The sequence below is a fragment of the Anser anser genome (assembly GCF_964211835.1).
Source record: "Anser anser genome assembly, chromosome: 2".
NCBI classification, from domain to species: domain Eukaryota; kingdom Metazoa; phylum Chordata; class Aves; order Anseriformes; family Anatidae; genus Anser; species Anser anser.
The window spans coordinates 26133776-26152223 of NC_139721.1; the positions used below are offsets into that span (position 1 = coordinate 26133776).

At 36.3% G+C, this 18448-nt stretch overlaps 1 protein-coding gene across 3 annotated transcripts in view; it reads right to left on the reverse strand.

The window, feature by feature from the left end:
• SLC26A7 (solute carrier family 26 member 7) overlaps positions 1 to 14399 on the reverse strand; it is a 90511-nt gene extending 76112 nt beyond the window's left edge. Inside the window, exon 1 of one of the 3 annotated variants that reach the window (XM_083824784.1) lies at positions 13976 to 14399. The gene's annotated coding sequence lies outside the window, so the exon portion shown is untranslated. Of the gene's footprint in view, positions 1 to 200; positions 251 to 3289; positions 3371 to 13975 lie in introns of those variants that run through there. The other 2 variants (XM_083824785.1, XM_083824786.1) reach the window with 2 other exon arrangements.
• Between the last annotated feature and the right edge of the window lie 4049 nt (positions 14400 to 18448).

Genomic DNA, 18448 nt, shown 5'->3' on the forward strand with positions numbered 1-18448 from the left:
ATGCCTCTTGAAAACTGGCAGGTGGGGTAACCATCTCACTAGGAAGCCTGTTCCTGTTCCAGTGTTTGACCACCCACACAGCAAAGAAATTTTTCCTAATGTCCAGTCTGAACCTGCCCTGGCACAGCTCTGTGTTGTTCACTCGTGTTCTACCACCAGTTACCAGCAAGCAGAAACCGGCACCCCCCTCTCCAGTTCACCTCCTCAGGAAGTTGCAGAGAGCAATGAGGCCACCTCTCGGTCTTCTCTCCTCCAGACTAAACAGCCCAAATGTCCTCAGTATCTCCTCATAATATGTATTTCAAGATGTATTGCCAAAACAGAAAAATATCAATTGATTATATGCAGATTTTCCAAATACAGTTTTTAAAGTAATCAGGAAGACTGTGTTTTTCAGTGTATATGCATTAAAAATTTCAGGTTAAACTCTTAAAAATCTTTATAATCATCTTTTCATCTTCATTTTCTGTAATCCTACAAAACCTATGTCTCACTGAATTTAATAAATAAATAAATAAATAAATAAAATTGTCCAAGGGATTAAACTAATTCTCAGAGCAGCTATGGAAAGGTTTCTGCAGACCCCAGTGATTACTCAATTGACTGTAGAGTGTTTTGTTAAATAAAAAATGCACTTGAGCATATGGCTGGATAGTCTGCTGATTCAGGTGCTTAGCGGTTGCTTTTGTTTAGTTCCTTATTCTTTTAAACAACACAAACCACCTTCTTTGGTCTTTTCCCCTCATAGTTATGTTGTTACTTTTGAAGTTTTGATATTGTTTAGCTTATGTTTTGCTTTCTCTTCCACTGGCTTGCAATTCATTTTCCTTTTATGCAAGATTTCCACTTTCTGATTCTCACATTCTGTACAGACATTTCCCTTCTACCTGGTTGAAACCATGTGCTCAAATTTGTTGATGGGACAGGAATTTTCCTGATTATTCAATGTTTTTTTCTCACATAGGTCAGTTGTGCACTTTCCCAGATTGGAATTACTTCCCTCAAATGAGTCTTTCCTTGCCCTTCAGAAATTCACGGTTTTGTAGGTTACAAGTTAGGCAGAACAGTGCCTCAAACAAGGCACATATAGCACAGATTTGTTGCTTCAATCTTGAGCCATTTTTGACAAAGCTGGAATTGCAATAGGATTTCACTGGAAAGAGGGGAAGCTTTCTCCAAGATACAGTTATCTAAAAAATAATCTTGTTTTAAAACATATTTTGGGACAATTTCTGTAGAAAACTTGATATCTGTCATGAGAGAGAAACTCAGATTCAGAGAGTGACTTTCCATACTTCAAAGAAATTTGGTGTGCTTACTCAAACATTTTGAGTGAGGAAGGAGGCTAATTTCACCCACGTGCAGTGACATCAGTTTGTCATTTTCAACTAAAATTTCAGTCTTCATGGGCCAAAATATGTGCTCTTCTATTACTTTGCAGATGCCCTCTGGACATCAGTAAAGAGAAGGAGGAAATTTTACAGAGAAGTTGATGGAAAGGGAAAGCAGTGGTAAGTCCTGATGACCTTCATTTACACAAACCGTACAGAACTAAACTGAAGTAAAGGGAACTGACATTGAAAGACCAGAGATTTGGGCAGCTATTAGAGCCACACCATGACTTTGTTTTTCAGCTCTTCTTTTAGCTCCTTTCCAGCCATCTTATATCTCAGTGTCTGATAAATGAGGCTCTTGTTTGCCAGTAACAACTTACTTTATTTGCATATATATCTGCCATTATATTGCCTTATTTTCATGTGTGTTGATTTTTAAAGTGTGTTATTTAAAGAGCCAGCCACTTAAACCAATGTCAGTATAAAGTCAAACAGGAAGCACCGAGAAACCTGATGCTGGAATGAAGGTGTTTTTGAAAAGGAAAAATGAGATAAACAGCATCAATTACAATATCTACATCTAACAACAAAACCTGTAGCAGACATGAAATATTTTTTGTATTCAAATTATACAATTTTTTCCAGAGGTTTTTAAATGGTAAGCCTGCATGTGTGTGTGTATTCCTACATAAAGACAAAGTCTGTACAAATGCCCACACAGACAGCACTTGTGTAAACATCAGTGATGTTTTTCTACTTGTCGCAAATGGATTTTGATTTATGCCCTACCCAAAGGAGAAACTGCATATTTTCTCTTTAAACTATTGAAATAATTGATCTTTAAATCATGCATAATATTACATCTTAGACTAGTCACATATGAAAGTATTCTGACTCTGATTTTCTTGTACTTGGAAGCACAATATGACTGCATATAAGACAATAATCTCTAAAGACCTTAAAGGGAAAACACTAAGATCTCCCCTCTGACTCTGGTTTTGTCATTCTCATACATTTGGGCACCTCTCACAGCCTTCTTAACAACATCTTCATCATGACAAAAATATAAATTTAATATGCCATGTTTACAGTTCTTATAGCCATTCTGCCTCAGTGTCAACAACGAATGGAGTGCTTTTAAACCACTCTCTTGCTCAAATGTTCAGATCCAGGAAGGTGTCAGAATATTTGGAGCTTTGCTGAGATAACCCAACCTGTACCTCTCACAACCCGCACAGCAGTATAAAAGTTCATCTCCTCTCAGCAATTTGCATCCTTCAAAGTGAAAAGACCATGCTATAAGCTAAAAGTCTCCAGAAATGTTTGCATTCCAATGATCCTTTATTCTAAACAGAGATCTTATAGAAGTACTTCAATTACAGAAGAATCTGCATGTTTATAGAACTTTTATTTACTCATTCTTAAGCCTTACAGTATCTATAATAGGAGTAGTAATTAGCAAAGTAATTTCAAAGCAACTTTGGACCAGCTGAAGAAGCTTAAAACGCACATCCCTAAATTCAGGCACATTGAGAATCCCTCTGAAATTACTGACTAATTATGTACTTAAGTTTAGGATTATGTTTCCTGAATCAGCTCTGTCTGTGTAACATCACAATGATTTCCAAAGAGTGGGAAATAACAAACAACTGTAATTTCTGAGGAGGGAGAAATAACATGAATAATCAGATTCTTACCATAAAAGAAAGAGTAATCTTGCTTCCACATGAAAAGGTCCATAGAAGTAAGAACAAAGAGTATAAATCTTTTTTGTAAATATAAATTCATTCATGCTTTCTCAGTGTTTTCCATGAGGCATAAGAGACTCTTTAAGTGTAAAGTTGTTCCAGGAAAACAAACAAAACAAACAATCAAACAACAACAACAAAACACACTGAGAAAAAAAAGGTTAAAAAAAAAAAAGCAAAAAAAAACCAACTCCAAACATTTCAAACCTGATTCTTATTCCATATTTTTCATCATTTCTTCATTTTCTTCCATATCAAGACATCTGTATAACAAATTTTAAAAGACAATTTATAAACTTATGGAAGGTAGGATTTATAATGGAAATGACAAAATACATTAACAGGCAACACTTTATGCAAATTTAAAATTTGAACCCAAAGTCTGTAAACAAAAAACATAAATCACAATATCACATTAAAAGGCATGGATTGCAAGAAGAAGCCAATCAAAAAGCAATCATATATCAATTGTTTACAGCTTACCCAATAAAACCCTGAATAATGTTTAAGCAATGTCATCTGTTTGATCTATCCATTGCTAGAGCTTAAACAGCCAAAACCACTACCATTACACAGTTACAAGGAATAATTATGTATATGGATAGATTACTACTTTGGAATTAATTTTCTCTCCATCTGGTGTGCATCTTATTTTGACCACAAATGAGGTACTATGCTAGGAAACTAATTAACAATTATTGTAAACAATACCAAAGAGAGCAATCTGATTGATCTACTGAGCACATTCTTTCCTTACTCTGTGGTGCAGCAGCAGCAAAGACCATGATGGGCAGGAGCACAGCAAAGTCCCTATAGACAGCAGGTGTACAATTTGGACTCTTTTCATTTTCTTCTGATAGTAACAGTAAAACAAATGATTTTTTTTAAATATAAAACCCAGTGATATTTTACATAATTTTTAAAGAAAAGTTGTAACATCAGTATTTTGAAATCACTTTTCACTTTCTCATTCTGTCAAGCAACCTGTAAATATTATTAGCTTTTTTAAAAAGTTTGCAAGGCATGAAGGCTTCCAAGGGCACAATTTAAACTAAAATTTCATCTTTAAGACAGATGTTTTCTTTTAAAGATCCTTAGGACAGGGACCACTGCTATCTCCTGGGTCACATGTAACATTAAGCTAGGAGCAGACAGCAATACTGCTTATATAAAAAATTGGAGCATTAGGATATAATGAAGTTAAATATGGTCATACTATGAAAAGACTTGACAGAGTCTGAATAGTTATATTTTCAATTACTTCAAAAAATTGAGACATTATAACAGGAGATAGTACTACAAGATATTAAGGAATTTGCTTCTTTAAAATATCTAAATTAACAAGATACTAAGTAATGGCAGTCAGTGATTGCATTTCATGTCCAGAGACTCTGGATGATCAGTGTTAGGTCAGGGTGATCTGCAATTACAGTTTCTTAAAGTGTGTTTATTATGCAGCTGCTGATGGCAACTCTATAACTCAGACAGATTTTTACAGTTAAAGCAGGAAATATATTTAAAACCAAAAACAAAGAAACAAACAAACAAAAACTCTTCATATGTGAAAACATTATTTCTGGAATATACAGCTGCCTGAGACCATAGAAGGAACATAGCTTATTTTCAAATTAAGAAGCAGGAATGATTGCACAGCAGCACTACAGGCCTAGTTAGCCTGGACTTCATGGGAACCATCTACACAGATAAATAGCTGAGGGCCTAAAAATGAAATTATGCCTTGGTCCCTCGATGCCCATATTGATTCATTTTTAGCTCATTCCCTTGATCTCTTGGATTGCTTCAAGTAACTGAGCAAAGTTAGGAGGAAGGTTCACTCCAAAAAAAGAGCCAAAAGGCAGCACAGATAAGGCTACATCAGTCCTGCCTTCTTTTGCATACCCAGTGCTTCAGAACTACAGCCCAGAAGTTTCTGCATCCCCTAAAAATCTTGATGGTGCAGTATAAAACATGCTTACATGCCTTCTGGTGGGCTGGACAAACAGCCCTCACTTTGTTACAGAAACTTTAAAATGAGAAAAGCACACAAAGAATAAGGGCTGCTCCTTAGAGCCACAGGCACACTGTGGGACCAAGAAGATCACCAAAGCCAACAGCTCCACTATGTGGAAAGGGACAGGAAGCTGCAGAGAGATGGTGTCCAGCAGTGAAAGCAGTGGTTGGAGTAACACAAGGAGAGATCACACCAGCTCCTGACAGTGGCAGCAGAAGCAACATCCATCTGGGAGGCTGCTGAAGCTGCTGTGAAATCCAACAATTTTGTTGGATATGAACAAGTCCACCTTCAAGTGGCTGTTAAGAGATTTGGTTTTCCAAGGTGCTGAACTTCTTCAAACCTCTTTCCATCACCTGTATGGGGACCCAATGCATTCATACGTGATGTCTTGAAAATGCCTTATAATTCTATAAATCATTAAGCAGAATGTACTATAAAGCCTTTGAATAGGAAGCTATATAAAAACAACCAAATATTAAGTCCTTCTAAGAAAACTACTGTAAACTCACATACCTAGGATCCTCCAACAGAGCTTTAAGTCCAAATACTTCAGCCACTTCCTTAAAGTCTATTTACTTACAAAGAAACATATGCTTGTGCTGAATAATACACATTCAGGATTTCCTGTTTTTCAGTACTGCACTTCCAAATGCATTCTACAGATTTACAATTCCATCTCAATTTCTCAACCCACATCCGCACGTAACCCAATTCTCTGTTCTATTGTACTATTCATCATATTACAGACAAGTCATTTAACCTCCGTGACCTTATCTACCATAGCAAATCGGTGGTCTGTGTAACTAGCGCAAAGATGCACCTGTTTTCAACTGATAGCATAGAAAGAGCAACCACAATTCACAACAACTCATAAAAATTAGGTTTGTGTACGAGCACATACTTTACGACTTGGTCATGAGCAAAAATTAAGCGGAACTGAAATAGGCTATCAGATCAGGCCTTTGTTTTGAAGTGATTTATCTTCCCCTGTGCTTTCTGGCTTACAGAAGAGAAGTGCTAGTGCACTTCAGTGACGGTGTGTCTGTGACTGAAAAGCCAGTCGGGTCCTGTTGGAAATCTTGGACTAAGACATTGCTCCAAGTTTTTCCAGAATATCAAGCAGCAGCAACAACAACAACAAAAATATAGATGGGTTTTCTTTTCTTCCAAATTTTAAGTTTGGTTTACCACTCTTATTTCTTTTAAATGGAACTGCTCATCTGATTTCCACCATGGATTTCTTAAAAAACAGTTAGTGAACAGAGAAGTCCATCTTGCACAATGATGCTGCAGATATAGTCCCAAAGACCACATTGAAAAGAAAGATATTGTTGACTGATGAAATATAACTATCTCATTTTGCCCTTAAGTACTTGAAAATATCCTGATAAGTATAAAAATCTTGTGCATTAGATCTAAAAAATAATTATTACCATCAAATGGAAAAAGGTAGAGGATTACACAATTTGATTTTTCTTTTATTACAAAGATCCCCAGTTCCTATCAGCTTTATGCTTGCTTCAGATCAGAAAAGAAAACAAGAAAACCGCCTAAACAAAAGTGCCATATCCCAAGCAGGATAAGAAACTTATTAAAGAAACACCACCACCAACAACAAAAAGAACAAAACAAAACAAAACAAATGAAAAAAAAAAAAAATGAAGTTCTCATTTGTTGCTTTGCTTCCACAAGTTACCAGAAGAATTTCAAGGCTGGAGGTATTTCCTAACCTAAAATCTTAACACATTCCAATACTGTTCTGCTAATTAAATAAAACACTGTGTATTTACTGTTATGAAATACCTGAAATATCTGTTTTATTTGAATGTATTCTCAGCAGGACAAATCATGGCTAAAAATAAGGAATTTCACATTGTCTTTTAGTACTTAAATAAATTACAGTAATACATATTAAGCAGGAAAAAAAAAAACAAAAACCTACTTGCCACTTGTCTAGCTTAATTATCAAGCTTAGCTGCTTTTCACTGACTTCATTCTGTCTAACCCAGTGAGGTAATTTTAGCTTGCATGCTATAAATCATCGGTAAGATTAACAACAATACATATTAAGAAGATCTATGTTTTATTGCTACTCAGCTGAACGTCAGCTAAAGTAATTATGGCTATGAAGCTATATTTGTTTTTCCATAATGTGATCCTTTAAGTCACACACATTTGTAATGAGGAATATCCACTTCAATCTCTTTCAAGAGTAGTTTTTAACTGCATTACATCATTTAATATGGGGTTGAAAGTTCATTACCCAACACACAAATCTTTTACTCCAAAAACTCTGTAACTTTAAGAGGATCTAGGGAAAAGTTAGAATTATCAGCACTGCAGAAAGTAAATATATATAAAAGTGTGTCTTGGGGACTGAAAGGCTGCAGGAGATAGCAATGGAATTTAGGACCCTCTTTTTCTAAGTCACTCTTTTCATTATGTACTCTATGAGTAATAATTGAGAGTTGTTACTACAAACTAGTTGGTATTAGCTCCATGGCCTGAATCCAGATACTCATGGATGAAGCCCAGATTTTTAAAAAAATCATTGTACAGTGGGAATTCTTACTGGCAGTTGCAGCAGAAGTGTTAAGAACTGGCAATGCAGAGAAATTGTTATGTACTCTGAGGTGGAGAAGTGCTTTCAAAAGAGGTGTAAGTTATATTAAATGTGTGATAGTTGATGCAGTTTAGGTCTGAATAGGCAAAAAGCTATTCAATACCACATAACAAAATTTGCCAGAAATGCTCCATGTTTGTTGGGACTGGAGCTCCAAGAAATAGACTCAGGGCAAATTGCATTAGCTAAGTGAGATAGCTAATGCTGTGTGACAAAGTACATTACTGCTGTCCAGCCCAGTCTTACATAACATTCATTTAATGAGGTGCAAGAAATAGAAAATGCTTTAATGAGATAGGCAGCTGATGCCAAATTGGATGGAGATGCAATAATAAAAAGATCTTTGGAAATACAAATGAAAAAATAACAAACTGAAATTCAAGTGGAAAACAAAGTATGAGTTGCTCACCATTTGCACAAATGTGGACAAAACACGTCTTTGCATGGGATGTGCTCAAAACAGCCAAGTGATACAAGGGAGAGCTCTGGGAGTCTCAGGAAATGACTGAGGTCAAAGAGCTGAAGTTCTTAAGTAACAACTTCAACTGTTCCCAGCCCCAGCAGAAAATGATGACGATCCATCACTGTAGTACTGAATGATTCTCCAATAAGATGATCTATCTGGAAAGACCTAAGTATGATAGCTCATATAAGAAATGGATGGCTAAGGATGAGAATGGAATGGATGTAAGGCCTGTCTAAAGGAATAAGCGTCAGGTGATTTTATCCTACTGAACACAACACAGCATCATAAATAAGCTGAAGAGAGAGAAATACCTCTCAAGCTGTTCTAGTCTGTCAGCTGGATCTATCAATCTAGGACAGAAAGTAAGTAGAAAAAAACAATCAAACCCCGCAGTCACTATGAACCAGGAGGCAGAGTCCAAAGAAGTTGTAAAACTCGGCAGAAACTGAGGAAGTCATCAGCTAAATAACTTCTCTGAATTGTGGTCCCTTTGACCTGCCAGGCCACAGAAATATGGGAACCACAGTCAGAAACACGTAGAACCAGTGTTTCTCTTCTGCCTGGATGTAGAGAGTGTTAATACTCTTTCCTCCCCTTCTTTTTTTCACATACAGGAAGATGCTCAGAAAGTGGAAGAAAGAATAATCTGGTCTATCTGAAATTAGTGGTGCCTTGAGCTAGATGTTCATCTGGAGGACCTTCAGAGATCTACAACTACAACGAGGAAGTCTACAACTTCCTCGTAAGGGGATGTCGAGAGGCAGGAGACCTTTTCTCCATTAACACCAGTGACAGGACCCGCGGGAACGGGGTTAAGCTGAGGCAGGGGAAATTTAGGCTTGACATCAGGAGGGGGTTCTTCACAGAGAGGGTGGTTGCACACTGGAACAGGCTCCCCAGGGAAGTGGTCACTGCACCAAGCCTGTCTGAATTTAAGAAGAGATTGGACTGTGCACTTAGTCACATGGTCTAAACTTTTGGGTAGACCTGTGCGGTATCAAGAGTTGGACTTGATGATCCTTAAGGGTCCCTTCCAACTCAGGATATTCTATGATTCTATGATTCTATGATCTCTTCAAAATTGAAATATTCTCTGATTCTGCCATACCATACACTAAAACAGAATGTAACTATGAAATTTGTGCTTCATATTTATTCCTCTGTTTTGTACTGAATTTCAGAGAAGTGTGACTGAATGTTGACATTTTGCAAATGAGCTGTCGGGGAGTACTTGAGTAGTAAACTCAGATTTATTGAAACGTGGGTGTTACTGAGTTTACTGATAACCTTATTAAGAATTCTTTTTCACCCAATTTCAATAATCATATTCTAACCCCGTCTCACCATAACCTTTTGTTTCCCACTATTTTGAAAATAGGGTATTATCCTTTAGAGATAAAAAGTAAATGAGAATTAATACATATCACTAACCTTGGTGTAAAATCACTCAAATATTTGGTTAAAGTATCATTGCAGGCAGTAAATTAATGAAAGTTATGTGCTTTAATCTTGTGTTCTTGTAATGTGTTCTGTACTGATTCCAGAAAAGAGCTTGTGTAACTACTGTTTTACTTCAGAACATAAACTGAAGAAAACAAAAGTACCCAATTGGTAGATTTTTATTTTTTTATATGTCCACAGGAAGATGAGTGGCATGCAGAATTCTTTCATAATTTAAAATATAAGTGGAGTTACTCAGCATAGTTATGGGTTATCTACTCTCAGACTTCTATATTTCAAAAATAAATGTTTGTTAGAATTAGAAAAATTAGATAAAATTAGATAAAATTAAATAAAATTAGATAAAATTAGATAAAATTAGAAGTGAAGTTGCTCCCATAATCTTAAAGTCTGTTCCATTAAGATTGACAGTTTTATCTTTGACAATGAATAATTAATTTGTACAGTGTTTTAATAAATAATTTGTCAGCTTTCATGGTAAAAATTGGAAGCAAGAAGTGTTTCACTACTGAGACAGTATACTGCTCTTCATTTGCACTGAAACAGTTAAAGATAAAATTTAAGCACAACTAAAATAAGCCAAGTAGAAGATATTTTAATGTATTAATGTCAAGGATTCTGATCTTGATGGGTTGTTTCTGACAATTTCTAACTCTCCAGTAAACTGTCATTCAACTGACAAGATTAATCTAGTACAGCAAGTAAGGATTAGCTGTCTGATTAAAATATGTGAACTATTTATCAGAAGCACTAGGGGACTATCTGCTCCTAAATTATTGCAAAGGAAGAGGAGCTTCAACCTCACATACTGCTTGGAGCATGTCTTTACTTCTTTATGCTTTTACTTTATGAAGCATTGTCTGTTTCTTTCTGCTTACATTTCTTTAACTTGCTTTTTCATTTGTAAAACAGTTGATGTAAACTGAAGCAGCAAAATTGCTTAGTTATTGATATTAGATGCTGCAAACATTTTGTGTTGAAGTAAAGGGAGGTTCTTAGGTTAAGGAAATCATAACGTGAGATAATCTACTGCTTTAGAAAAAGCCCATCAGTATCATTCTGAAAGAACAGGTTTGTCTTCGTAAGATTAGTAATGAGATAATTCAAATATTCCTTTATATGACTAAAGTCATATAACTAAACCCAACTATTTGAATTATTTTGAAATGCAAAACATTTTAAGAAACTCCTGATTATCAACTTTACTGATGCTATTCTCTGCTATTTCTTCTGGTGGTGTTCACTGTCATGATTAACAGGAATCTACCCACAAACAAAGCAGAACAGAGTAGGCAACTGTATGGAAATTGTTTTTTTTTCGCCATTCCAAAGGTGCATTTTGCTTCACTTAACGTACTGAACTATAGATTTTTTTCTGAAAATTATTGTTTTCGATGAAATCAAAGATCTTGCATTAGTCAATGCTTTGTGAGAAACAGCATAAATTTTGAGAGATGGGCAAGTTGCCTTAGAGATCTTTGCTGTTTCTTTTAAAACTGAATCATAGGAACTTTGGGAAATACTTTGTATTTAATATTCCATTCTAGTTATGGCCTTACTATTCAATGTGATGGTTTTAATTCACTAAAACAACTTTTAGCACACAATATGTATTTTTTTATGCATAATAAATTATATTTTTAAAAAATAAGCTTACAGATCTAACTGATATCCTGTTTGCTCTCTTCTTGGCCTGGTTACTTAGGTTTCATTGTAAAAGTAGTCAGCAGTTCTCATCTCCTTTTACAGTGTACAGTATAGTGTTGTTGTTTCTTTTCCCATCACTAAAATGCATGTTTGATGACAGTCACTGAAGAGATCTCTTAATAGTGACCTGATATGAAAAATGTTACACACTGTTGCAGATGAAATTTGTAAAAACTAGCTCAAGACTCTTCTTATATCATGTAATGTCTGTAATAAGTCTGGGGAAGCCCAGTCAGTCTTTGAAGGCAATAGCCTAGTTTGCCCATCTGACAACATTTAATGTTTCATGCATCACTGCAATATGTATTACACATTGTGAGGGATCGGCAATAATAAAAGACCTCTACTGAGGTCATTTCACCTGTTGTACAAATACACTATCTTGTGTATTCTTCTCAAAATATGTAAATAAATTTTGCAGGAAAAGACACATAAGGGATTAAAGGGAGACTTTATTATAAAATGTATTTACTAAGCAATAGTTTTCAAATTTAGCCTACTCTGTCTTATTATTTCATTAAAGATCAAGAGCTAGCCAGGGAACTAGAACTCTGCAAAAAAAACAGTATTAAAATAAATAAACAAATAAACAGAAATGTTCCATCAAATCTTTTCCCCCTTATTCTTTTCTGGTAGAGTATACAGACAAGCAGCAACTTCACCTTTGATTTTCAAGGAGGTGGGAAGCTGCTTTTGGTTCTGCATTTCAGCCACTGGAAATGACCATGGAAAGATCCGAGAAAAACATGGCAATAAGCATCAGAGATGAAACCGTGTTCATTTATTCTCTGGCAGGACAGATATGGTTATCACATACCATCTGGGGTGGGATGGGCTGCTGCAGCTCACCATGAGTGCAGTCAGCCAGGCTGACCAAAAACGAACAGAGCCCCACAGCCAAATCAGGGTGGTTCCTAACTCCATTGCTGATGGAAAAGCAGATTTTTTGTTTTTCTTTCTTTCTTTCTTTCTTTCTTTCTTTCTTTCTTTCTTTCTTTCTTTCTTTCTTTCTTTCTTTCTTTCTTTCTTTGTTTTTTTGAGGGAAGAATACTTATGGAAATGAGAAGTTAAGCCATAAATTGGGTAAATAATTTAAAAGTGGTGCCTATCTTCATGAGTTAATGCAGTGAGTGGCCAGAAGACAGTGATGGAAACAATTAGATGGAATGACTAGAAATTATGACATGCAGGGAAAAGAAGAGCGCCTTCAGGTTTTTTTTCATCAGAAAGAACAGAATGGTTTTCCGATATGTAAAGGGGGCAACTGCTACCAGCCTTTTCCCTGAGTACTAAAAAAAGAAAATAATTTGTATATTATCTGTGAGAAATGGTCTTTGGGAGCATGATCCTGCTTAGAAAGGATAGACATGGGTCTGTTGAAGTCTTTTCCAGCTTTGTAGCAATCTGATTTTTGATTATTCTTTTTGAGTGTCAGTAATTTTACAGCATCCAGCACTTAAAAAATACAGTGGGATCCTCTTTGGGAAACAAATAAATCAAAGAAAAACAACAACAACTACAACAAAACTGCCATTATCTGAAAATTAAATTTTAGCATCTTTCCAGTAAGCAAAAAAAATATATGACAAGACACAGTAAGTCAAAGACAGGTACATACAGATAAATAATATCTGTAGATACTATTCTCTCAGATAAATTATGGAGCAGAAAAAAAATATTTAGAAAATTGGAAACAATAAAAAAGGAATAAAATCTTCAAGTTTTAATTTATATTAACCACTAAAATCTTTTAGCTTGATTAAAAATGCTTTAAAATGTAGCTGACTATGCAATACTCTGACAAAATCACATCCACAATTTAAATTTTCCTGCTTTATTAGATGGTCATCATGTGTTTCTGAGTAACAGTAGCAACTATTGATTATTAGAACATACTCAGAATGAAAGTGGTGTAATTTGTCTTATGTTTTTTACAGAAGGCATGAAGTGAACAGGGAAACCTCTGTAAGGGAATGACAGTTTAGAATGTGCTTAGAATGGCAGGGGGGTTGGTACTAGGTGATCCTTCGGGCTCCTTCCAACTCAAACCATTCTATGATTCTGTTTCTTTCTGGAATCATGGAAAATGAAGCAAAATGGAAGACCTTAATTTCTATATAAAAAAATCCAGTAAAACAATTGTGAATTGCTCAAAGGAGAAAAATGACATCGGAAAAAAATTGTTTGACCTTATTTCAATAATACATTTTCAGTTACTAAAATGCTCTCTGGGAAAATCTTTTTCTCTCTGAAAGGCACAGCCAGGTTTTGATGACCTTTACATTTCTTGGCATGCTCTTTTTAATCACTCTTTAATTTGCTATTTTATCTGCATTTTTCAAGTGTTTTTGTCTAGGAAGCTTTTGTCTTGAACAATCAACTCAACATATTTTCACATCAAGCCTGTGGTAAGTGTAATTAGAAATGTTCTCAAATATTGCATCAGGAACACAGAGAAGTCTGTGTCCCGGAAAGCGATTAGCAAGGAGGTGCTCAGATCTCGTCAGACATCAAAATCCTGATACTTTAAGTTTCCATCACTGGCACGCTGAATCACAGAAATGGTTTTCTTTTAATGAGTGCGATGCAGTGCCTGAGAAGTCATGCATGAAATCAACTTACCAGTGATAGACCTTAACTTCAGGGCCTGCAACCAAGAAACCTCTTCTTAAAGGCTCTTCCAATGGCTTTTACAGGCTCTTCCAGCTGTTTGTAAAGGCTTCGCATACATTCTTTTCCATATTGGTTGGTGTGTTGAAGGCACCCCGGTGTTTCTGACCCGCAAGCTGCGGACAGAGCAGTCACCGGTCCCACAGCAGAGCACCAAGTGTCAGGGCTCTTCTCTCACAGGGCACAAGCCTCGTCTCCTCACCTTCCCAGCCTGCCCTCCCTGGACAGCCCGCAGCCAGCCAACACACCCCTTCAGTTGCACAACCTAGTCCTAGTTTCTTTATAACCATGCCCTAGATCTGCAACGGTCCACAGACTTCCAGCACCACGGGAAAAACTCAGTAGCTAAGACGTTTTTCCAAAGGACCTATCGTGTGAAGAATTCACTTTCTCTTAATTAAAAAAAAACAAAAATAAGAAATGCAGCCCTACTCTTACACACAGCATCAAGGCTATTTTAGTGAAGATGTTAGGATCTAAAAGCTGTCCAAATAGAAAGAGACCCTTATCACAATTTTTGTTATGTGTCCTTGCACTAGAAGGGGGAAGATCACTTGTTATGACGGGGAAAGCTTTTTTTATTTCTTTTAGAAATAACAGAATCTGCAAAAACTATTAACACTATCAGAGGCGTGACATCCAGTTTCTTCTTTATTAAAATAAACAAACAAAGTTTATCTTTGACGCAACTAAAACAGAAAAACTAAAATTTAAAGTTTTGGAATAACGGGTAGGTCATTTTCCTTGAGAACCCTTTTGTTATTGGCTTTTCCTTATGAACCCTTTCATTATTGTTTTTACTGAAATAGCTCGGTTTCTCAAGTTGGATTTAAAATATCCTCTTATTACATTCTCCAACTTCTTGTCAGTATATTGTTAATTTTCATTTCATTAAGAAAATTATGAGCTAGAAAAAGCAGTAAATCCTGTAAACCTCTGCCTTTGTTTCTTTCCCCTTCTGAAGAAATGTCTTTTAGCATAAGAACAGATCCTGTGGAGGAGCACACAATCTACCTTGTGCAGATCATGTTTTCTTTCTGGAAAGCATGCTACTGGTTTAATTTGCCATCTCTGTACGTGGCTAATTTTATAGCTAACCTAGCCTTCATATTTGCATTCTTTGCCTGGATGCTTTTGTGCATTTCACACAGGCATCCCCAGTTACCAACAGCCTTCTCTATTCTGCTTTTGGTGTTTTGTGCTCCAACTTTCTGCATACAAATGCAAGAGAAAAATGCTTCTTTGGTAGATGTGCCGCTCTTTGTCCCCCACTGTTTCCAAATTCAGTTGAGCCTTAATAGGTTTTAACAACAAACTGTTGACTTTTTGTACCACTCAGGTCTCGTTTGTATTTTGATTTTTATAGGATATGCATGTGAATGAGGAAGAAAGACTTAGTTTCATCAGAATGGTCCTCAAGTACCTTCCAGAATGCAATTACTAGAGTGAATTTTCAGGACTTAATAATCATTAAATATATACTTATGCATGTGTGTGTGTATATATATACACAAATGTTTTTGAAAAAAACATTATTCTCCAAAAAGAAAAAAAAATCCTTTAAAACATAAAACAGCATTACTCACATCTGAGAGGCCCTTAAGTTTGTTTCTGAACAAACACAACATCCTCAGACTTTTCATAAATCTAATCTCTTCAGGTACCATGACAAAACATTTGCAAGACAGATAAAGTTCAGGGAGCCTTTGCAGAAAATCTGTCTCCCTGGAAATATATAATTTTTAATTTTTGTTACTATCTAAGGCTATGCACTCCAATTTTTCTAATTTTTAAAGAGGATAAAGCTTTTCAGTCAACACCTTTATGTATTTAATTTGGAACATAGAGATTATGTCAGTTTATTTGCAATTTTACTGATTTGTGTCTGTGTGTATGTGTGAACAGTTCATTTTATGATATACCTGTTTTTAACATATGGAGGCAGCTGATAAGGATTTTAATTCTATTTGAAAGTACACATACCATATGCCTCGGGTGATTAATCATAACCCATCTGCTGTTTTTATTAGCGTCTCAAAACAAAGGAATTGGTGGGTTAGTGTTCTTCCTAGAGCCAAAGAAAGCAGAAGAAAATGCTTTTTATATAGCAGGTCTTATTTTTATGTCTGCTCAGCTGCTTACATAGATTAAGTAATCAACACGGGCTGCTTGTCATTAATAAATACATCACAGGAAAGCAGCTGGGAGATAAAGGGCAGCTTGTGTCTGGGAACTAAAATCAAAAAAGTTGTACTTGCAACAGTTTCATGGCTTATGAAAGATGATGGCCCGAAGTGCTGTCTTTTAGACTAACCAGGTGATGCAAATGGGACATCCTGACACACGCTCTCACCAAAGCCTTCAGGGCATCCCTCAGGTGTTCAGCATCATTCCTCTTGCACAAAGACTGTTGAACCCCTGAAGATGCCACTTGTCCTACACAGCTGATTGGGATGTCCTGGAACACACACCGCAACGTACCCCCTGCACTGTGATCCCCCACACCATCTATGAAAGAGCTGCTGCCTCTCTCTGCTTACTCAACCTTCACATCAGTGAATTCGTGAGCCCCAAGGTGTCCAGAGCTGGCCAAGGAGGAAGGTTGGAGAGCTGGGCAAAATCCACAGGGCCGATACCAACCGCGTGAGGCAGTGTCCCTGCCCCACCTGCTGCCAGCGCAGTTAACTGTAATTCCCACCTTTGCAATTCGTAAAAACATTACACTCGAGCAAAACACGGCAGCTGGAGGGCCAGCATCCTACCCTGTCGGCTCTGCCCCATCACACTGCTGCTAGCACCTCTTACACCTTGAGGCAGAGTAAGACCAGAGGTGACGTGCTCTGCATATACTTGAAATTTCAGCCTTGTGGTTTATTTAATGTGGCCTGTCACAACTCCAGTTAAACTGCTTGTGAAAAAGGGAAGGTAAGGACCGAGCATGGACAGCTGGCAAAATGTATCCCCAGTGAAATTTTTGCCCCAAAGCAAGCTGTTATGAAACAGATTTCCCTCTTCCCGGTGTTTTAGCTCTGGGATAATATTTTAATATATGCAAACACAACAGATTATGAAAATCATACATGCACGCATAAGGAATATAAATGCTTTATTGCGTTTCATATTGTGTATTTACTAAAAATAATAATAAAAAAAAATCTTGAAAGTAATGAAAGATTTAAATAATTTATGGCAAAAGGTGAGCACTCCTGCCCTCCCTCCCACCCCCACCCGCCCTGCTTCCCAGGGCTTTCCCACACTCCCAGAGGTAAAGTAAAGCCAACACACTGGATAGCTTTTGCTTTCAGGCAGAGTGGCTTGGCAGGAAAATACTGTATTATTTTGCATCAAGAGAAATGTCTAATCTCTGTAATAAGCTTTTGTTTATGTAAGTAATACAGTATTCAAAAGTAATATAGAATTCAACCAAATTATGACAACCTTTTGTTGCTCTTTAAAAATAAAATTTAGAAAGTCTTGTATACTAAAAACCAAGATTCAGGATTTTAAACTTTTTGTTGCTGGAAAGTATTCATGAAGACTAGGGTTAGGGTCTCTGTAAAGTAATAGCTATCTGTGCTGTCACATCAGATGTGAAATTGGTTTAACATTCCAATGGAAATCCATATTAAGCAATTGTAATGCCGTAAAAATAATCTTTCAGAGAGAGCCCAAAGCCTACCAGGAGCCATATTCAAGCAACAGAGCCAGACTAATCCATTTTCTCTCATATCTATTTGTTGTTCTCAACATTAATTCCAGTGACCAGATACGAAAGATATCTTATACGAGACTTATAGACACTTATACGAGACTTATAGACACTTATACGAGAAAATGATTCTACACAGACTAAATTCTCCACAGAACCTAAAAGTTTTTTCTCCCAAGTATTGACATAATAAAACATCACCCACAATTGCACTAGCTCCTTATAAAGCAAACGAAAATGTGAATAAAAGGTCCCCAACCACCACAAATACAAGCAGTTTCAGGGAGAAAAAAGGCAATAAGCAAAAGCTAAAACATCTAGAATTCCAGCAAGAGATAATTGAGAACATACACTTAATCCACGTAAATGGCACTGCAATTGAATCCACTGCGAACAGGATTCTTCAGAAAGGATCTTTATGTGGCTCTTCCTTCAGAGGACACAATACGAAAGGCAAATCTTTTGCCTGTTTATTTTAAAAGATATTATATCTGTTTTATTGGAACTCGTATAACGAACTTGGAAAAAACAAAACAAAAAACTAATTCTAACTAGTTTGTTACAACAAATCAAAGACAATAAAGAGAAAATTCCCCTTGGCCTTCAGCAGAATACATGGCGTTCACTTGTCAAGTAACTAAACGAAGCGTGGCACGTTGACCTGGATGTCTCTATAAAACTATAATATTTATATCAAATACACATACTCAAATCTG